Consider the following 19,513-nt stretch of genomic DNA (forward strand, 5'->3'; position numbering starts at 1 on the left):
TTTGTGGTCCCGAAACCACATTCCGACTAGGGTCGTTTAAGGTGTCACAACTCTCCCCACTTAAGAAATTTTCGTCCCGAAAATCTTACCGTAAATAGATTTAGGTATCGCTCTTTCATAGAGTTCTCGGGTTCCCAAGTAGCTTCTTCTATCCCGTGTTTGAGCCATAACACTTTCACTAGCGGAACCCGCTTGTTTCGCAATTCTTTCACTTCACGTGCTAGGATACGAATCGGTTCTTCCTCATAACTCATATTGGCTTGAATTTCAACCTCTGATGGACTAATCACGTGCGATGGACCAGATCTATAACGTCGAAGCATCGAAACATGGAAGACGTCGTGAATCTTTTCAAGTTCAGGGGGCAAAATCAAACGATACGCAACTGGGCCAACTCGTCCGGAGATTTCGTACGGCCCAATGAATCTCGGGCTCAACTTGCCCTTACGGCCAAATCTGAGTACCTTTTTCCAAGGCGAAACTTTAAGAAACACTTTATCTCCCACCTGATACTCGATGTCTTTTCGTTTGAGATCCGCGTCGACTTCGACGATCGGAGGCTATCTTCGACTTTCACGGATTACTTTTACTTTCGATTCGGCGTCCTTATCAAATCCACTCGAAAATTTTGCTTTCACCGAGCTCGGTCCAAAACAATGGTGTACGGCATTTACGCCTCGTACAAGGCCTCGTAAGGTGCCATCTTAATACTTAATTGAAAACTATTGTTGTAGGCGAATTCAATCAAAGGCAAATACCGTTCCCATGAACCACTGAACTCGAGGATGCAACATCTCAACATATCCTCAAGTATCTGAATTAACCGCTCAGATTGACCATCAGTTTGGGGTGGAAGGCGGTGCTGAAATGCAACTTGGTACCCAAAGCTTCTTGTAGTTTCTTCCAAAATTGCGAGGTAAACCTCGGATCTCTATCCGACACGATAGAAATAGGCACCCCGTGTAACCTCACAATCTGAGAAACGTACAATTCGGCTAGTTTGTCCATTGAAAAATCCGTGCGTACGGGGATGAAGTGAGCCGACTTAGTCAATCTATCTACAACGACCCAAATCGCATCCTTCTTACTCACTGACAATGGCAGTCCGGATACAAAGTCCATTGTGACTCGATCCCATTTCCACTCGGGTATCGTGATCGGCTGAAGTAACCCTGAAGGCACTTGATGTTCCGCTTTCACTTGTTGACATATTAAACATCTCGAGACAAAGTCGGAGATGTCTCGTTTCATACCATGCCACCAAAACTGACGTTTCAAGTCATTGTACATTTTCGTACTTCCCGGGTGAATTGCCATTCGGCTACTATGAGCTTCGTTCAGAATCATCGAAATAAGCTCTGAATTTCTCGGGACACACAAGCGACTTCTGAACCTCAAACAATCGTCATCCTCAATTTGAAACTCAGATTCCTTATTCGGAACACATTTAGCGCGTTTTGCAACTAATTCATCATCAACTTTCTGAGCTTCACGAATTTGATGAGTCAATAATGGTTTTGCCTTTAAATCGGCTATTAACTCATTGTCGGGTAGGATAGACAAGTGTACATTCATAGCTCGTAAAACAAACAGTGATTTTCAGCTTAAGGCGTCCGCAACCACATTGGCCTTTCCCGGGTGATAATCAATGACAAGCTCATAATCTTTTAACAACTCGAGCCAACGTCTTTGTCGCAGATTTAAGTCTCTTTGAGTCATCAAATATTTGAGACTTTTGTGATCCGAATACACATGGCACTTCTCACCAAATAAGTAATGTCGCCATATCTTTAAGGCGAATACGATGGCAGCCAATTCGAGATCATGGGTCGGATAATTTTTCTCATGTGGCTTTAATTGTCTCGACGCATAGGCCACAACTCGACCTTCTTGCATCAATACGCAACCTAACCCAAGTAGGAGGCGTCACTATAGATGACAAACTCTTTGCCGATTAAATTTGCACTAATATGGAGCTTAGTCAAATGAGTTTTCAATTGATCGAAACCTTTTGACACTTTTTCGTCCATTCAAACTTGACCTCTTTCAAGCGGCCGTCATAGGTGTGGCTATCATCGAGAATCCTTTTACAAACCGTCGGTAGTAACCGGCAAGTCCCAAAAAGCTCCGAACCTCAGTAACATTTCTTGGAGGCTTCCAGTTAAGTATGGCTAAAATTTTACTCGGGTCGACTCGAATACCCGATGCAGATACCACATGACCCAAGAAGCTAACCTCTCTTAACCAGAACTCGCACTTGCTGAACTTAGCATATAACTGCTTATCTCGTAATATTTGCAACACCAATCTCAGGTGCTCCGCATGTTCGGTCTCATCTCTTGCATAGACCAAAATGTCGTCAATGAACACAACTACGAACCGATCCAAGTATGGTCTGAAGATCTGATTCATCAAATCCATAAATACCGTAGGGCATTAGTGAGCCCAAACGGCATCACTAAGAACTCGTAGTGACCATATCTCGCTCAAGGCGCTTTGGGTATGTCTCGAATCTCGGATTCAAGAATCGATAATAGCTCGATCTCAAATCTATTTTTGAGAACACCGAGGCTCCTTCAGTTGATCGAACAAATCATCGATACTGTGATAACGAATATTTGTTCTTTATTGTCACTTTATTAAGTCGACGATAGTCGATGCACTGACCTCATAGTTCCGTCCTTCTTTTCACAAACAACACCGGTGCACCCCAAGGTGAAAAACTCAAGCGAGCAAAACCTCTATCCACCAGCTCTTGCAACTGAGCTTTCAACTCCTTTAATTCTGTTGGTACCATACGATACGGAGCTATCGAAATTGGAGTGGTACCAGGTACCAATTCGATGCCAAACTCTATTTCCCGAACAGGTGGTAAACCCGGTAATTCTTCAGGGAAAACATCCGGGTATTCACAAACCACCGGCACAGATTCGGGTTTCTTTTCTAACTCCTTGTCATCAAGTACATACGCAAGGTATGCTTCGCACCCCTTTCTTACGTATTTCTGGGCCAACATTGCTGATATTACAGCTGGTAACCCCTTTGAGTCCGCAGACTCAACCCGTATTATCTCGTTATTCGCGCACCTCAGATCAATAGTCTTGCTTTTGCAATTTACAATCGCATCGTGCACGGTCAACCAATCCAAACCAAGAATAACATCGAATTCATCGAACGGCAAAAGCATCAAGTCCGTCGGAAAACAGGAACCTCGAAATACTAGGGGACTTTTCTTACATACTTTGTAGACGAGCACGTAATGACCCAAGGGATTTGACACCCGAATTACAAACTCAGTAGACTCAATAGGTAAAGTCTTACTGGATGCTAAGGTTTCGCATATATATGAATGAGTAGAACCAGGGTCAATCAAAGCAATCACATCAGTATCAAGGAGAATAAAAGTACCGATAATAACATCTGGCGAGGAAGCATCCTCGCGTGCGCGTATGGCATAAGTCCTAGCAGGAGCACGAGCCTCGGATCTTGTTATAGCATCTCTCAACCCTCTCTGACCGCCACTAGCATTGCCCGTATTTCTAGATGGCCTACCTCGAGCAATGGTAGCGCCCGGTTTCCCACTCTGATCTACATTCGGTTCTGACAACCTTGGGCAATCTTTAATGAAGTGGTCAACTGATCCGCACTTGTAACAGGAGCGGTCACGGAATCTACAACTCCCAGAATGCCATTTGCCACAATACTGGCACTCCGTTCTCTCACGACGATCATTTCCACCATTGGCGATCGAAGTGACTCGTGTGGTCACAGGGGGTCGATCGCGATCTCGTCTAGAAAAGCCCGAAGTGTCTCTAGACCAGCTCACATCTTCTCGAAATCTCTTCGATGCCTGTTGAAGAGACTTTCCCGAGGACCTTTTTCGAAATTCTCCAGTTCCCACATCAACTTTTTATTTCTCCTTTCTAAGCTCTTCGGCTTTACAAGCTCGCTCGACAAGTACTACGAACTCTCGTATTTCGAGAATGCCAACGAACATCCTTATATCTTCATTCAGCCCATCCTCGAAGCGTTTACACATAATAGCTTCGGACGAAACACATTCCCGAGCGTATCTACTAAGTCTAACAAATTTTCGCTCGTAGTCAGTAACTGACATAGAGCCTTGCTTAAGATCAAGAAATTCCTTTCGTTTTTGGTCGATGAATCTCTGACTGATATACTTTTTTCAGAACTCGGTTTGGAAGAACTCCCAAGTTACTTGCTCTCTAGGCACGACAGAAGTCAGAGTACTCCACCAATAATAGGCGGAATCACGTAGCAAGGAGATAGTACACTTTAAGCATTCATCGGGTGTACAAGATAGCTTATCGAGCACCCGGATAGTGTTGTCCAACCAAAATTCAGCTTGCTCGGCATCGTCGCCATCCGTAGCTTTAAATTCAGTAGCCCCATGTTTTCGAATTCTGTCGACTGGGGGCTTACTTGACCTTATTTGGTCAGTTACCGGAGGTATTGTAGGCGCGGGGGTTGCATTAGTCGGGAATGGAGGTTGTGGGACAGCCGTATTAGTTCGAATGTATTGGTTGAACTAATCATTCATCACGCTATAAAAAGCTTGCCTAGCCTCATCGTTCGGATTGCTGGCAATAGGTTGAGAGTCTGCCGGCGCTGTCCCTTGCGCGGGAGCAGGTGCCACACTCTCCACATCATCAGCTATTGCTCGGTTGGGATCGGGATCCATTACTATAATCAAACACAAATTCAAATGTCAAAAATCACCACACTATCAATTTATCACAATATGGCATGTATAGCTAGACCCAAACGTATTATGGTAGTCCTAGAATCGACTAAACCGTAGCTCTGATACCAATAAAATTGTAACACCCCGTACCCGAGACCGTCGCCGGTGTCGGACACGAGGGGTCAACGAGCCAAATCCACTTATTGTACCGACCAATTTGACATTTCCAGACAAGCTAGAGAACTGCGTCACTGTCGGCTTAAAAAGCCTATCTCGAGTTTCGAAACTCGGAAACTGATTCTGTAAATTTTCCCTGAATCTAGACTTATATATCCATCCATGGATTTATTTCTAGAATTTTTGGTCAGGCCAATTGGTACAGTTTATTAGTTAAAGTTACCCCTGTTTCAGGGTTCAACTACACTGCCTTTGCGCATTACAACCTGGATATCTTCTCGTACAGAGCTTCAACGCTCATGCCGTTTGTTTCTAATGAAACTAGACTCAAAAGGGAATCTTCACATATAAGGCATGACTTCTAATTCCTTCTGGATAATTTATGATAAATTTTTCAAGTCGAGACAGGGGATCCAGAAACTGTTCTGGCCCTGTCTCATGAGAACTTTAATATCTCTCAGTACACTATTCATATGATCGTTTTGTTACTTTCATATGAAAATAGACTCGTCAAGGTTCATTTACATAATTTATTCACTATTTAATACTCTTTCTATTATTTTTAGTGATTTTTCACATCCACGTCACTGCAGCTGACTGCATCTATTTTTAAGGTAGGCTTTACCTATTTTGTAGTCTTCATGGACCAACTATAATCTCGTCATACATAGGTCCACATATGATCATATTTAGCCATTCCAATGGCTGATCATGTGACCAACACTCTCATTCCAATCCATAATCACATCATGAAACCATATATAATTACAAACCACAAATGGTCTAATTCCGTACTCCACTTTTACGAGCCATTTTCGCATGGCCGTACACATGTACATCACAAAAGTATTTGAACCAACAAGGGGTAGTCCTATACATGCCATATCCAAAGTTCAACTAAAAGAGTACCAAAAAAGGGTTTGATAGTGTGGATGACTTCAACTTCGATGATCCCGAATCCGATCGCTAACGAGCAAAATCTATAAAATAGAGAAACAAAGAAACGGAGTAAGCAATTTATGCTTAGTAAGTTGAGCCATAAATTTACACACAACCAAAGCATAGCATTCGAGTAGCTAATCAATAATTCATATGCACAATTTCTCCATGACATGCTTACTTCACAATACCAACTCTTATATTCATACACAAATAACGGCTTAGTCAAGGCGGTAGCTCATTCATCATCGGAGCGAATACTCATATACATCGGCTCATAGTGTGCAAAGCACACACGAAACGTACCTTGTCGTTGGGGATTTCACAAGCGTATTAACTGAAAATTTTTACAGCAAGTTCATTATTCTCAAATCACGTACCTTCGGAGTTTAACCGGATATAGCTACTCGTTCAAACACCTTCGGACATAGCCCGTTATGGTAGCCCGCACAATGCCTTGGGACTTAACCCGGATATCACAACTCGCACAATTGCCTTCGGGCTTAGCCCGGATATCACAACTCGCACAATTGCCTTCGGGCTTAGCCCGGATATTACCCAAACATTCATACACATCTTTGTTTCAATTTCATAACAAAATTTCATGCACGAATCACTTAACAAGAAATGTCATTTTCGGCTCAATGGCCACATACAAAGGGCACAATTTCGATTTGTTTATAACATCATCCAATCGAATCAAAATCTAAGTTTCGATACTCGAAAACTTACCTCGGATGTCGTCGAATGATTCCGATGGCTATTCGACCACTTTTTTCCTTCCCTTTATCGGATTTAGCTCCCCTTTGCTCTTGAGCTTAATTCACACAAATTTAACTTATTAAAATCTCATTATAATAGCTTATGGCCGAATATGACAAGGAGTTTAAATGGTTATATGGCCATCCTTTAGCTCAAATACACAATGGTCATGCACAATTTTTAATCATAACAAGCAATTCAATACAATTCATTCAATCATCAAAGGGAAGCTCAAGGTACTTAGCCCTTATATATATTAGACATTAGAGTCACATCTGTACGAAATCACGAATCGAATTCAACGCATTAGTTAGTACTCTCCTTAGCCGAATTTTCCAAGCCAAGAATAGGCATCAATATGCTTGCCTCTAACCGAATGCATGCACACCAACCCCTCCCTTATGTGGCCGAATATGCATGCCCATGTTGAGGCCAATTCTACACTTAATACCACACAAAAACAGCATACGTTTTACTAGTTAATGCATTGCATATTGTAGCTCAATACTCTTCTATCATTTATTTCATAGCCGAAACATCATCATATGCAATTATATACCTTGAGATAGTATATATGTCATACCAATGCATCATGTGCAACATATATACATGTAGGTGTAAGGTAGAATCTCAAGTTGCTTATATCCAAATATAAACACATATCCAAAGCTCAAATCTTACCTACCATGCAACATGCATGAATCATACTTATGGATATACCATGGCGAATACACCACAACACCATATCGTTTCAATTTGGTCATGGTTAAACAAAGAACTTAGTGTCTCACTCAAAATGCTAAAAGAAAATCCAAGAGTCCTCACTCCCCATCACATGTATCATTATCAAGCTTCATATTTAGCATGCAATGGCATTAACACAACATTCACCTTGGCCGAATATCATTCCCATGACATAGCAAAGATTTGAACCATGGGCTAATAAGAACATCAAGCTAGCAACTAAAATATACATGAATCTCATGGCAAAACATCAAACTTACCTTAATAGTGACCTAGGATAGCCGAATGCTTCACTCCCTTCTTCCCTTTTTCCTTCAATTTTCGGCCAAAAGATGTTCAAGGATGAACACACACATTTCTTTTTTCTTCTTTGTATTTTCTTCCTAGTTTTGGCTCAAAGAAAGGATGAGCAAATTTTTTTTCTTTCTCTTCCTTCAACTCACGGCAATGGGGAGGGGGAGAAGCCTTCACACACATTTTTTTTTTCATTTTTTTATTACCCATACACCTTAGTTTAATGTTTCTCCCTAATGCACCAACAAAACATGTCTATGACATGTTTTGCCCATCCTCCCTTGTCATGGCCGGCCACTATGCCATCTTTGGGGAAATTTGACATGCAAATCCCTTATTTTTGCATGCATGATCAACTAGTCATCACACATTTCCCCATCATACTTTCAAAGTTTACTACTAGGTCCTTTCTAGTAAAATTCACATTTATAACTCTAAATCAAAACATCAAAAATGTCACACATGAATTAACACATATCATAGGCATCAAAATGAACATTAAATTATTTTTATGCTTCGGTCTTGTGGTCCTGAAACCACATTCCGACTAGGGTCGTTTTAAGGCTGTCACACATTGGATGGTTCTCGATGAGATTCTATATCGATGTGGCTACTTCCCTCTGCTTGGGATTTGGGGAGCTGTCGGATATGCTCATTTGCTCGTATTAAGACACTACAGATCAAGACAATTTATACCAGCAACATAGAGGCTAGTTTAGTTCGAGTTTTCATATAAGAGTGATAACTACAAAAAGAAAGTCTGAGAAATGTCTAACGCTTGGAACCAGACCCGCAGAATGAAAATATTTGTTGTAGGTTTGATGACGACCCCCGAATATAATGGGTAGTGGAGTAGAAGAATCAATGACAACATCCTCGGGCCGAGACAAGAAGGTACTCGATCTATGGAAGAATACTTGCAAGTAGTTCCCTCCGAGCTAGAGATCATAAAGTAGGATTCCAAAAAGAGGAATTCAGAGCTAGGATAGAAAATAGAACAACTAGAGAAGGAAAAAATGCATTTAAGATTAGATGTCGATGTTCAAAAACTAGAGGTCGAGAAATTGAGAAAGGGAAAGAGTAAGGCAGAAGAAGATTTGGATAGCTTGAAAATGGATTATGAAAAGTTATGTTTATCGATGAGAACTGTCAGATTAGGGAAAATGTTAGAGCAATGGTGACAAGAGATTCAAGAAGAAAATACTAGAGCCGATCGATGGGAGAGAAAATTCCAACATACCCAGATTCAAAAAGAGGCCCTAGAAAATAGTTTGTTAGAAAGCCAGAGTGAAAAAACTGAATTGAAGGCTAGAATAGCAGAACTAGAAAAATCGCTTCATTAGTATCGTAGTCATAACTCTGCAATGGAGCTGAATAGCAGAACTAGAAAAATCACTTCATCAATATCGTAGTCACAACTCTGTAATGGAGCTGAAGGTGAGTTTAACCAAGATTGAAGAGCTGAAAAGGAAGATAGAAAAACTCAATACTGCATTACAAAACTGTGAACTCCGGGTTGAACTCCTTGAAGCAAATGATGAGCGTTGAAAAGAGCAACTCCATTGTTCTTAAGATCAAGTTAGGGACAGAGGTTATATTATGGGCAAAACCGTGGCTCAGATACGAGAGGTGGCTGATCATTTGCAGACCTTAACAGTTCAAGCTAAAATGCTAAGTATGAAATATGAATTAGAATCAGACTGGGGCCGAAAGCTAGCTTGGCTTCTTAGGAAAGTTAAAACCTTGAGCATCAGGGCAAAGCCATATATGTAATCTATTGTATGTAAAGAATTTTGTTTTCTAGTAAAGTTATTCTAAATGGAATTGAATCAAAGTCAACGCCTTCTTCTTTTTTTCTTACATTCATCCCATGCATTTTCATTACATCATATGCATTAAATTTCACAAAAGGATCCTAATTAATTAAAAATTATGGTCAATGCCTATGGTCAATGCCGGAGATGATAATGAGGATCCTCTCTACCCCTGAGTTTTACCCTGACAAATGTTCAGACACAACCCGAGGTCTACCCACTAAAGCCATCAGTTACAATCAGGCCTCAACAGTTTCAGGTTGGTGCTTTAGTGCTAATGAACTACCAAACAGGCTCAGGTTCTAATCCAGGGGATAACCCAACTAATCCTGTTGTCCCTGATCTTGATGATATAGCAGAAACAGAAAAGGTAAGAGTGGAGCTCCCAAAATAGCTTGAAGACTGATGTAAATAGTTAGAAGAAAAATTCAAAGTAACGGAAAATGCTAATTATCATTGTGGAATCGATGCTAAGGATTTGAGCTTGGTTCCGGACCTAGTGCTTTCCTCTAAGTTTAAAACTCTGGAGTTTGAGAAATATAATGGGACCAGCTGCCCCGAAGCTCATATTACAATGTTCTGTTGGAGGATGATAAGATATGCTAATAATGACCAACTATTGATTCACTGCTTTCAAGATAGTCTGGTTGGGGCAACATCCAAAGGAACAACCAAATAAGCCGTACCAAGATCAATTCATGGAAGGACCTAGCACAAGCTTTTATGAAGTAGTATAGTCACGTGACAGATATGACCCCTGACAGGATCACATTGCAGAATATGGAGAAGAAACAAAATGAAAGTTTTAGGCAATATGCTCAAAGGTGGAGGGAAGTCGCCATACAAGTCCAACATGTTATGGTGACAAATTATGAGATTCGGGTATTATTGGTCCACTATGGAAGGGGATTGTATAAATTACGCCAAGAGATGACATAAGTGCCAAATTTATGGAGACAAAATTCATATAGCTCCTTCGCGTCTGCATGTTATGACTTCTTCATGGCCTTTCTCTATGTGGGGCATGGATGTTATTGGGCAAATATCACCAAAGGCTTCCAATTGGCATCGATTCATCTTTGTGGTCATCGATTACTTCACCAAATGGGTAGAGGCCGCTTTATATGCTAATGTTACAAAGTCGGCAGTTAGTAAACTCTTGAAGAAGGAAAACATATTTCGATATGGAATGCTTGATAGGATCATATCTGATAATACACTGAACTTGAACAATAGTACAATAGCAGAGGGCTGCAGTCAGTTCAAGATCAGCCATCACAACTCGTCATCATATCACCCGAAAATGAATGGGGCAGTGGAGGCAGCCAATAAAAACATTAAGAGGATCGTGGGGAAAATAACTGAGACTTATAAAGATTGGCATGAGAAGTTACCATTTGCCCTCTATGCTTATCAAACATTTGTCAGGACCTCCATCGGGGCAATGCCTTTTTCTTTGGTTTACGGAATAGAGGCAGTTTTGCCTACTGAAGTCGAGATTCCTTCTCTTCGAGTTCTTTTCAAAACTAAAGTTAAATGAAATAGAATGGATCCAGTCTCAATATGATCAGTTGAACTTGATTGAAGAAAAGAGGCTAAGGGCTATCCGTCATGGTCAGATGTATCAAAAATGAATTATGCAAGCTTATGACAAAAAGGTTCGCCTATGAGAATTCCATGAGGAGGATCTAGTGCTGAAAAAGATCCTTCCATACATAAGGATTTCAGAGGGAAATGGATGCCAAACTGGGAAGGACCTTATGTGGTAAAGAAGGCTAATAGTCGTGAAACTAACTAAAAGTTTGACTTAAGACAAACGCAACTATCAAACCGTAGTATAGTTATGGTGAGACTGAAAATATCGTATCCACGAAGACTAAAAGTACTAGTAATTACTATCTTTTTATTATATAGCCTAAGAATTAAAAGATGTTTTTAAACTAAACTAATTTTCTAATTTAACTAAGATTACGACAGAGATGAAAGTTGGAAAATACTTTAGAAAAAACCAATGGAAAAGACAATACCCAAGAAAGAATCTATCTAGACTTCACTTATTACCTTTGACTTAGACGATTTATTCACTTGACTTATTACGCAGAAAACCTTGATTTATGTTATTATCCCTTTCGAGACTAAAAATAACTGACTCTAGGTTGATTAATTGAAATCTCTTTCTAATTAAAGCCCTTATTGTAACATTAACTCGATCTATGGAATCCTTTATTAGATTTGACTCTAATCCGGCAGATTTATGTCGTCCTATCTCTAGGATTCATGCAACTCCTCTTAATTATGAATGATCTACTCTTAAACAGGGACTTTTGCTCCACTGAATAAGCACAGCAAGAACCTGAATTAATATCCTAGAGTATTAAAGCAAGGGTTAAAACTCACAATTAAGAATAAGAACAACTATTTATCATATAAATCAAAGAGTAATAAGATTCATCTTAGGTTTCATCTCCCTTACGTATTTAGGGAGTTTAGTTCATAATATTAATAGAAAAAGTCTCAAAGTTTGGAAAACAACAAAACATGAAGAAACCCAAAGAACTTCTAGGAAATTGGATGGAAATCTTCAGTCTTGATGTAGATTTTGGCTCTGAGGTGATTCTGATGGCTATTCTCCAATATTTTCTACCTCCAACTCTGTATGTCCCCTCTAATCCTCTTCTAGGGTATTTATATAGGCTTTAGAATGCTTCCAAACCCTCCAAAGTGGCCTTTTCCTGAATAGAACTAGACTTGGGCTCGACAGGGACACGGCCGTGCGCCACGCCCGTATGCAAGTGCTCAAACCTTGTACAATTCTGACTTGGATTAATGTCGACATAGCCATGACACACGGGCGTGTGGGCTACCTGTATGCCTCACATGGGCGTATGGTTTACCCGTGTGGAAGTACCTAGGCCGTGTGTAACACTGTTTTAAGCCTAATTTGTCCGTTTTGGCCCTTGCTCACTCTTTTTGTTATCCTAAGCTCTCTTGAGTATAGAAACATGAAATTAAAGGATTAGGAGCATCAAATTCACTAAAACCAAGTAAAAAACCATTCATAAGTATGCCAGGCATGGGGTAAAAATATGTATAACTTACAGTTTATCAAATATCCCCACACTTAAGCATTTGCTTGTCCTCAAGCAAAACCCTCAACTCACAATCAAAATAAATTCTTCTCAACTTATAATTCTCATTAATAATATTTCAAAATAATCCACAAGCAGTCATACATTGAAAATTTAACTAAAAGAACATTAAAGTTTTAAATAGTCAAAGTTGAGCATTTCAATCATAAAATTATAGGCATCCCCTTTTATCTAAGTAATTATCTTTAATTCCAAATTGACATTGATTGAAATCCTCACTAAAGGTTGAATTAAATCACTCAATGTGTTTAAGGTTCAATGATTAAGCACTCATTAGTCAAACATGAAAAGTTATTATCATAGGCTTGCATGAAAATCATATCTTCACCACTATAAATGAGATGATACACAAATCAAAAGGTCTTTGAAGGGTTGTAGCGGGGCTTTGGGTTAAGGAGTGGATAAAGGCTGAAAAATAAACGGTTAGAATCGAGATTAACTTGATAAATTACCTAACTGGAAAAATAACTAACATCAATAAACATGAGCTTCTTCTCAAAATATGGAATTAAAACCTTAAGCTCAAAAACAAGGAATTACTACCAATATGTATATATGTATGTATGTACGTATGTATGTATGTATGTATATTTTTTTTTTTTTTTGTATGTTTTTTTTTCTTTTTTCTTTTAATAAGAATAAAAAATATTTATATAAGAGAGAATTATATGATTCGAATGAAAGAACATAGTTAGGTAATTAACCAATTCAAATCTCGACAAAAAGGAAGTCAATAAAATGGGAAAAATTCTCAACGAATCAAAAAGTATGATCAAAGGTCTAAATTTTAGGGTAAATTAAAAAAATAGTTTGTTAAGATCAAGGGGGTTCACTAAGGGTCAATTGTGTAGGTAGGCTTTTTATGGGGGAAAAATTGGGTTAAAACCTAAGTGCCTTTATCATTTTAGTATATCAAATCAATGGTGTGGTCTCGACATGTATAATCGATGCAAGTTCTAAAATAACAAATCAATGTTGACACACTCATAATTAATAAAATTAGTGAGCACGAAGGATATATGCTCTAAAAGGCTCAAAATCTCATAGAAATTATGGGTATTTGATGTCAATCCTGTAAACTCAAAACTTCAAGATAATACCTCAATTCAAGGAAACAACCTAGCAATTTTATTTCTCAAAAGTCAACTCATCCTGCTTGATTCCCTAATGTCTTAAAGTTTAAACAATTAATGCACAATCACCTATGGTTTAATTCAAAACATATCAATAAAAATCATAGATCAATCAGAATTTACTCTAATAATGATATGAGAAAATTATTTAATGAACGAGATAAAAATTCAGGGATTTTCTGATAATCACATAGATAATCTCCCCATACTTAAGATGTACATTGTTCTTAATGTACAAAGATAGTTAATAACAATATAAGCATAATATCAGAAGAGAGGGAGATAAGCGAAACTGCTCTGAATATTTGGATGAGATCCTTGGAGTAGCGAGAGCAAGAATTGTAGAGAAACCCGAATAAAATGTATGATTTTGAGGTACTAGTAAGAAAATAAACACCACTGTGGAAGAAAATTAAGGGATAATTAAATAATACTCATAAAGATAAACATGGTTTAAAAATATAAAACATAAGCCTTCAAAAATAAATAAGAGAAAATAAAAATAAAAATAAAAATAAAGGGACTCAAAGGTCCTCATCATAAGATTGTGAGCCGGTGGCGCTGGAGAAGAAATATAGAGGTGGTGACAAATCTGTCAGAGAGTGGTGTCGATGATGTCAAATCGCTCGAAGCACTGCTGCTTAAAACAAGTGAATCGCTCGGATAAGTCTGTCAAAGTGGCAGCAGGAGGTTGGTGACACGGTGGTGGTGGTGGGGGTGGGTCCTCGTGAGGGGGAGGGACATCGTCAATAATATCCTCTGGCTCATCCTGGTCAGTAGAGTGGACAAGTCGGTACTGAGGAGGGTCAACTCCACGGCGTTGCTCTATCATCCGCATGTGAATCATGTTGAAAATTCCCTGCGCAGACATCTGGATGACTAATGTGATTGTTGATGACATCTCTAAAGTTTCGAAGAAGCTGAAATGTCGAGTGAGGCAAGTCATGTAAGGGCCAAGGCAGATGGGGCCCCTCCTATGGCGATTCATCTGGTGGCAAAAGGCGAGGGCAATAAAATATGCCAAGTCAAATACATGGGCAGTCACCATGCTCCATAGGATGTACGCGTCGGTGGTGCTAACTGCTCCAGTGCTCTCTCTCCTCCCAGTCAAAGTGTGATCCAAGATGGCATGAATGTAGCGTAGTGCTGGAGGGAGAGAGGTCGCCTTCGAGCGACTCACGTCATAAGGAACCGTGCTTACCGTAAGGTTGGTCCAACAGCAAGATGGCAAATAGTGAAGTGATGGTGAAGCTGTAAGAAATTCTCGGAAGCCATGAACTCCTCCGTGTAAAGGCCCTATGCAACTCCAAACTCGGGTAAACTCATATATTTGACGAGTCCTCCAAGTCTGAAAACGATAATACCAGCCTCATCATGTGTGTTCATTACGTGTTGTAAGTGGAAGGTAGTGCAGAACTCCAATGTCAGCTCCGAATAGGTGACTCGATGATTGCAAAGAACCTCTCCCATGGCGCAGTATCAAGATAGAAGCGAACAAGGTGAGCGAGTTGGACCTGCTCCAAAATAGCCCAATCAATACATCGGCCTACTCCTAGCAGTTGCACGTGAAGAAGCTGAAACAGGTCATCCTTTGGGCTGACGAGAATTGAAGCAGTAGGTGACGAGCTTCAGTCGAGACACTTGAGGAAGTTGCGTCAGGACCCTTTCGCTTATTCGAAAGGGGGACAGCAGTCTTCTTGCCTCATACGTTTGTCACGATGGGTTTGCAATAAAGCAAGCGAAGAATTCAATTTGTATGAATCAAAATACTAAGTATCAGGTAATAATAACCACTCAAGTTCAACTCCACCATCACAACAGCAATAATTAAAATGCCAATTGCCTAACAAAAACTTTAAATTCATAATATTTCCTAAGTGAAACCTAAATGCATAATATTCCTGGTAAATAAAATAGAATAAAAATTGAAGTACATTTTAAAGAGGAAAGGCAATAATTAGTAGTTGGAAATAAAACAAGAACTAAAATTATTAGACCAATGAGAATAAAGTAATTAAAATAATAATTATAATAATAAATAATAAAAAATTAAGTAATAAAAGAATATAATAAAGAACTAAAGAAAAATAAAGGTTCAAAAGGGAATAAAGGGGAACCGATGGTGGTTGGTGGTGGGTTGAAGTGTAACGGCGGTGGAAGGGGTCGGTCAGCTGGCGAGGCGACGGTGGCAAGGGAGGTGGGTTGGACAGACGGGGAGTGCGGCTTTTGGTGGCTAAGGAGAGGGGCAAGGTGTGGGAAGGAAAGAAAGGGAGGGGGAAGGAAAGATTAAAAATAAATTAAGTAATAAAAGAATATAATAAAATACTAAATAAAAATGAAGTTTAAAAAGGGAATAAGGGGGAATCGATGGTGGTTGGTGGGGGGTTGAAGTGTAACAGCGGTGGAGGGGGTCGGTTGGCTGGCGAGGCGACGGTGGCGAGAGAGGTGGGTTGGACGGACGGGGAGTGCGGCTTTTGGTGGCTAAGGAGAGGGGCAAGGTGTGGAAAGGAAAGAAAGGGAGAAGGTCGATTGACTAGCGAGGCGATGGTGCTGGTCTGGTCGGTGTTGGGGACAGAGCTGTGGGGGTTGAGGGGTGCGGCAGTCAAGGGAGGGGGGCTTTGAGGAGGAAGATGAAAGAAAAAATTAAGGTTTGGGGGGGTTTAAAAAGGGGCACGGCCGTGTGAAACCCTTGTTGGGCCATACAGCCGTGTCCCACGGGTGTGTGGCTCTCACTGAACCCGTGTTTATCGCAAAATTTTAATGTCTAATTGTCACACAGCCTAGGGACACGCCCGTGTGGTCAAGTCGTGTGGTGCACACGGTCGCGTCACACGCCCATGTGGTAGGTACTTCGCTTCTCCCACGCCCTTGTTGTACTTCATATGCCCATGTGTCTGAACACACGGCCGTGTGCCTTGCCCGTGTAGCTCCCTGACTTAATTAAAATTTGAAATTTAAGCTCCAGTTTTCACACAGCCTTGGACACGCTCGTGTACCCAGGCCGTGTGGATTGAATTTATGACCGTGTGGCTCGATATTTGGGGAATTTTTAGCCTTGTTTCTACATAGCCAAGGACACGCCTGTGTGTCCACGCCCTGTGGGCAACTGTACCTGCACAAAAACATTAAAAATAGCTAAAATAAACTAGTTAGTGGTGTTAGTGCTCGGGTTGTCTCCCAAGAAGTGCTTATTTAGAGTCTAAGCTCGACTTACCTTTCATTCGCATGATTACGGCAGATCACGGAGTCGAGACTCCTTTTTCTCACTAGTAATTTTATTATCCACATAAAGTTTAAGTCGAGTAATATTTACCTTAAAAGTGCCGAATTGAGAATGATTTACCTCGACTGTACCGTATGGGAAAACATTCAGTACCGTGAAAGGAGTCAATCCGTTCGTATTAAACTTTGAAGCAGCAATATGAGGGTCCTTTTCATCGAACAATACTTTATCCCCTATGTTAAATTGCTTTGTTTCATCCCTGTGCTTATCATGGTGTCGATTTGTTTCATCTTGTGCTTTTGGTTTCTCCTTGACATGTGTTCACCATTCATCTAGTTCATTGATTTGAAGCCTTCGTTCTTCATGAGTCACTCCTTTTTTGTGGCATGGATTAGAATGATGCCTCCATCATGTTCTTCCTAGGGGACTCCTGCAAAGAAGTTTGAGTTGTAACATTATTTAAGTTAACTGAATCATCTTGATTGCTAGATATTTTTGCAGAATCACGAGCTTGGAGAGTAATCGTGTCATCCCCTACACGAAGTATCAATTCACCTATGCCAACATCAATGATAGTCCTAGTAGTTGCTAAAAAGGGTCTTCCTAAAATTAAAAGTACGTCACTATCCTCATCCATGTCTAAGACAACAAAGTCAACTGGGAATATAAATTTATCAATTTTGACTGGCACGTCTTCAATAATACCTCTAGGAAATCTAATTGTTTTATCTACTAATTGAATGCTCATCCTAGTTTGTTTGGGTTTCCCAAGACCGAGTTATTTAAACATTTTATAGGGAATGTCATTAATACTTGCCCCTAGATTAGCGAAAGCATTTTTAACATTTAAACTACCAATTAAACAATGAATCATAAAACTCCCTGGATCTTTCAACTTGTTGGGTAGCTTATTCTGTAGAATAGCTAAACAAACTGCGTTCAATTCCACATGCGACGCCTCATCCAACTTTCGCTTATTTGCTAAGAGCTCCTTTCAAAATTTAGCTGCGTTTGGCATCTGTGAAAAGGCTTCAATAAATGGCAAGTTAATATGTAATTTCTTTAATAATTTAAGGAATTTACCAAATTTTTCATCCATGTGGTCTTTTCTTGTCGCCTTAGGGTATAGCACACGAGGTTTATATTCTCTACTTATCGGTTTTTGCTCACTGTGGTCCACCTCATCCTTACCTTTACTTGCCACAATTCTTTGCCTCGGTTCTAGTTCAAGCTCAACTAACCCTTCTTCATCTCGAACAGTAATTGCATTAAGTTGTTCCCTTGGGTTAGTTTTAGTATTACTCGGCAAACTACCTTGTGGTCGTTTAGAAATCAACTTAGCAAGCTGTCCTATCTGAGTTTCGAGCCCTTGAATAGGCACTTACTGATTTTTAAGCGCTATTTCTGTATTCTAAAAATGAGTTTCTGGCACCGAGATGAATTTTTTTAGCATTTCTTCAAGGTTCAGCTTCTTTTCTTGCTGGTAATATGGTTGTTGAAAACCTGGGGGATGTTATGGCCTTTGATTTCCTTAACCACCCCATGGGAATTTGGGATGGTTCCTCCAACCTGCATTATAAGTGTTACTATTTTGTGGTCTAGAATTAGTATTACCCATATATTGGACTTGTTCCTCCTCGGTACTAGGGTTGAAGGTTGGAGAATCTGTGTGTACTGCTCTTGCACTTGAATCACACCTCAACACTAGATGTACCTGAGTAGAACCATACAAGCCATCAATCTTCTTATTTAAAAGTTCTACCTGGTTAACTAGCATAGTAACCACGTCGAGGTTGAAAACACTAGTAGCTTTCATCGGATTCGTTCTCATGTATTGCCACTGATAGTTATTCAGTGGCATTTCTTCAATAAATTCATAAGCCTCTTCAGGTGTTTTGTTGTTTAACGTTCCACCGGTGGCTGCATCGATAAGTTGCCTTGTAGAGGGGTTTACACTGTTGTAAAACGTCTGAACTTGCTGCCATAGAGGTAACCCATAATGAGGGCACCTTCTCAATAAGTCCTTGTACCTCTCCCATGTATCATAAAGAGTGTCTAAATCCATCTGCACAAAAGAAGAGATATCATTCCTTAATTTAGCCATTTTAGCTGGCGGAAAATATTTTAGTAAAACGTTTTTGGTCATTTGTTCCCAAGTTGTGATTGACCCTCGTGGTAATGAGTTCAACCACTATTTAGCTTTGTTTCTCAACGAGAATGGGAACAATCGAAGGCGAATGGCATCGTCAGAAACGCCATTGATCTTAAAAGTGTCGTAGAATTCTAGAAAATTTGGTAAATGAGTGTTTGGATCCTCGTCCTACAAACCATCAAACTGAACAAACTATTGTATCATTTGAATCATGTTAGGTTTCAATTCAAAATTATTTTCAGCAATAGCAGGTCTAACTATACTCGATTCAGCTCCTGTTAAAGTAGGTTTAGCATAATCATACATAGTACGAGGAGCAAGATCCTGATTTACTAGGTTCACAACAGCCACAGGAGGTAGTGGATTATTTTGATTATCAGCCATCTCCTCAGTTGTGGTTTGAATATCGTCCTCTTGCCCT

The 19,513-nt window shown here is 39.9% G+C and overlaps 1 non-coding gene across 1 annotated transcript; it reads left to right on the plus strand.

Annotated features, from left to right (window-relative positions):
- Nucleotides 1–18,931: 18,931 nt before the first annotated feature.
- LOC128293379 (small nucleolar RNA R71) lies at nt 18,932–19,038 on the plus strand. The gene has a single exon (XR_008283563.1). It is a non-coding gene; the product is annotated as a small nucleolar RNA R71 (small nucleolar RNA).
- Nucleotides 19,039–19,513: the final 475 nt, after the last annotated feature.

This window comes from Gossypium arboreum, chromosome 5 (assembly GCF_025698485.1).
Source record: "Gossypium arboreum isolate Shixiya-1 chromosome 5, ASM2569848v2, whole genome shotgun sequence".
In the NCBI taxonomy this organism is placed as follows: Eukaryota; Viridiplantae; Streptophyta; class Magnoliopsida; order Malvales; family Malvaceae; genus Gossypium; species Gossypium arboreum.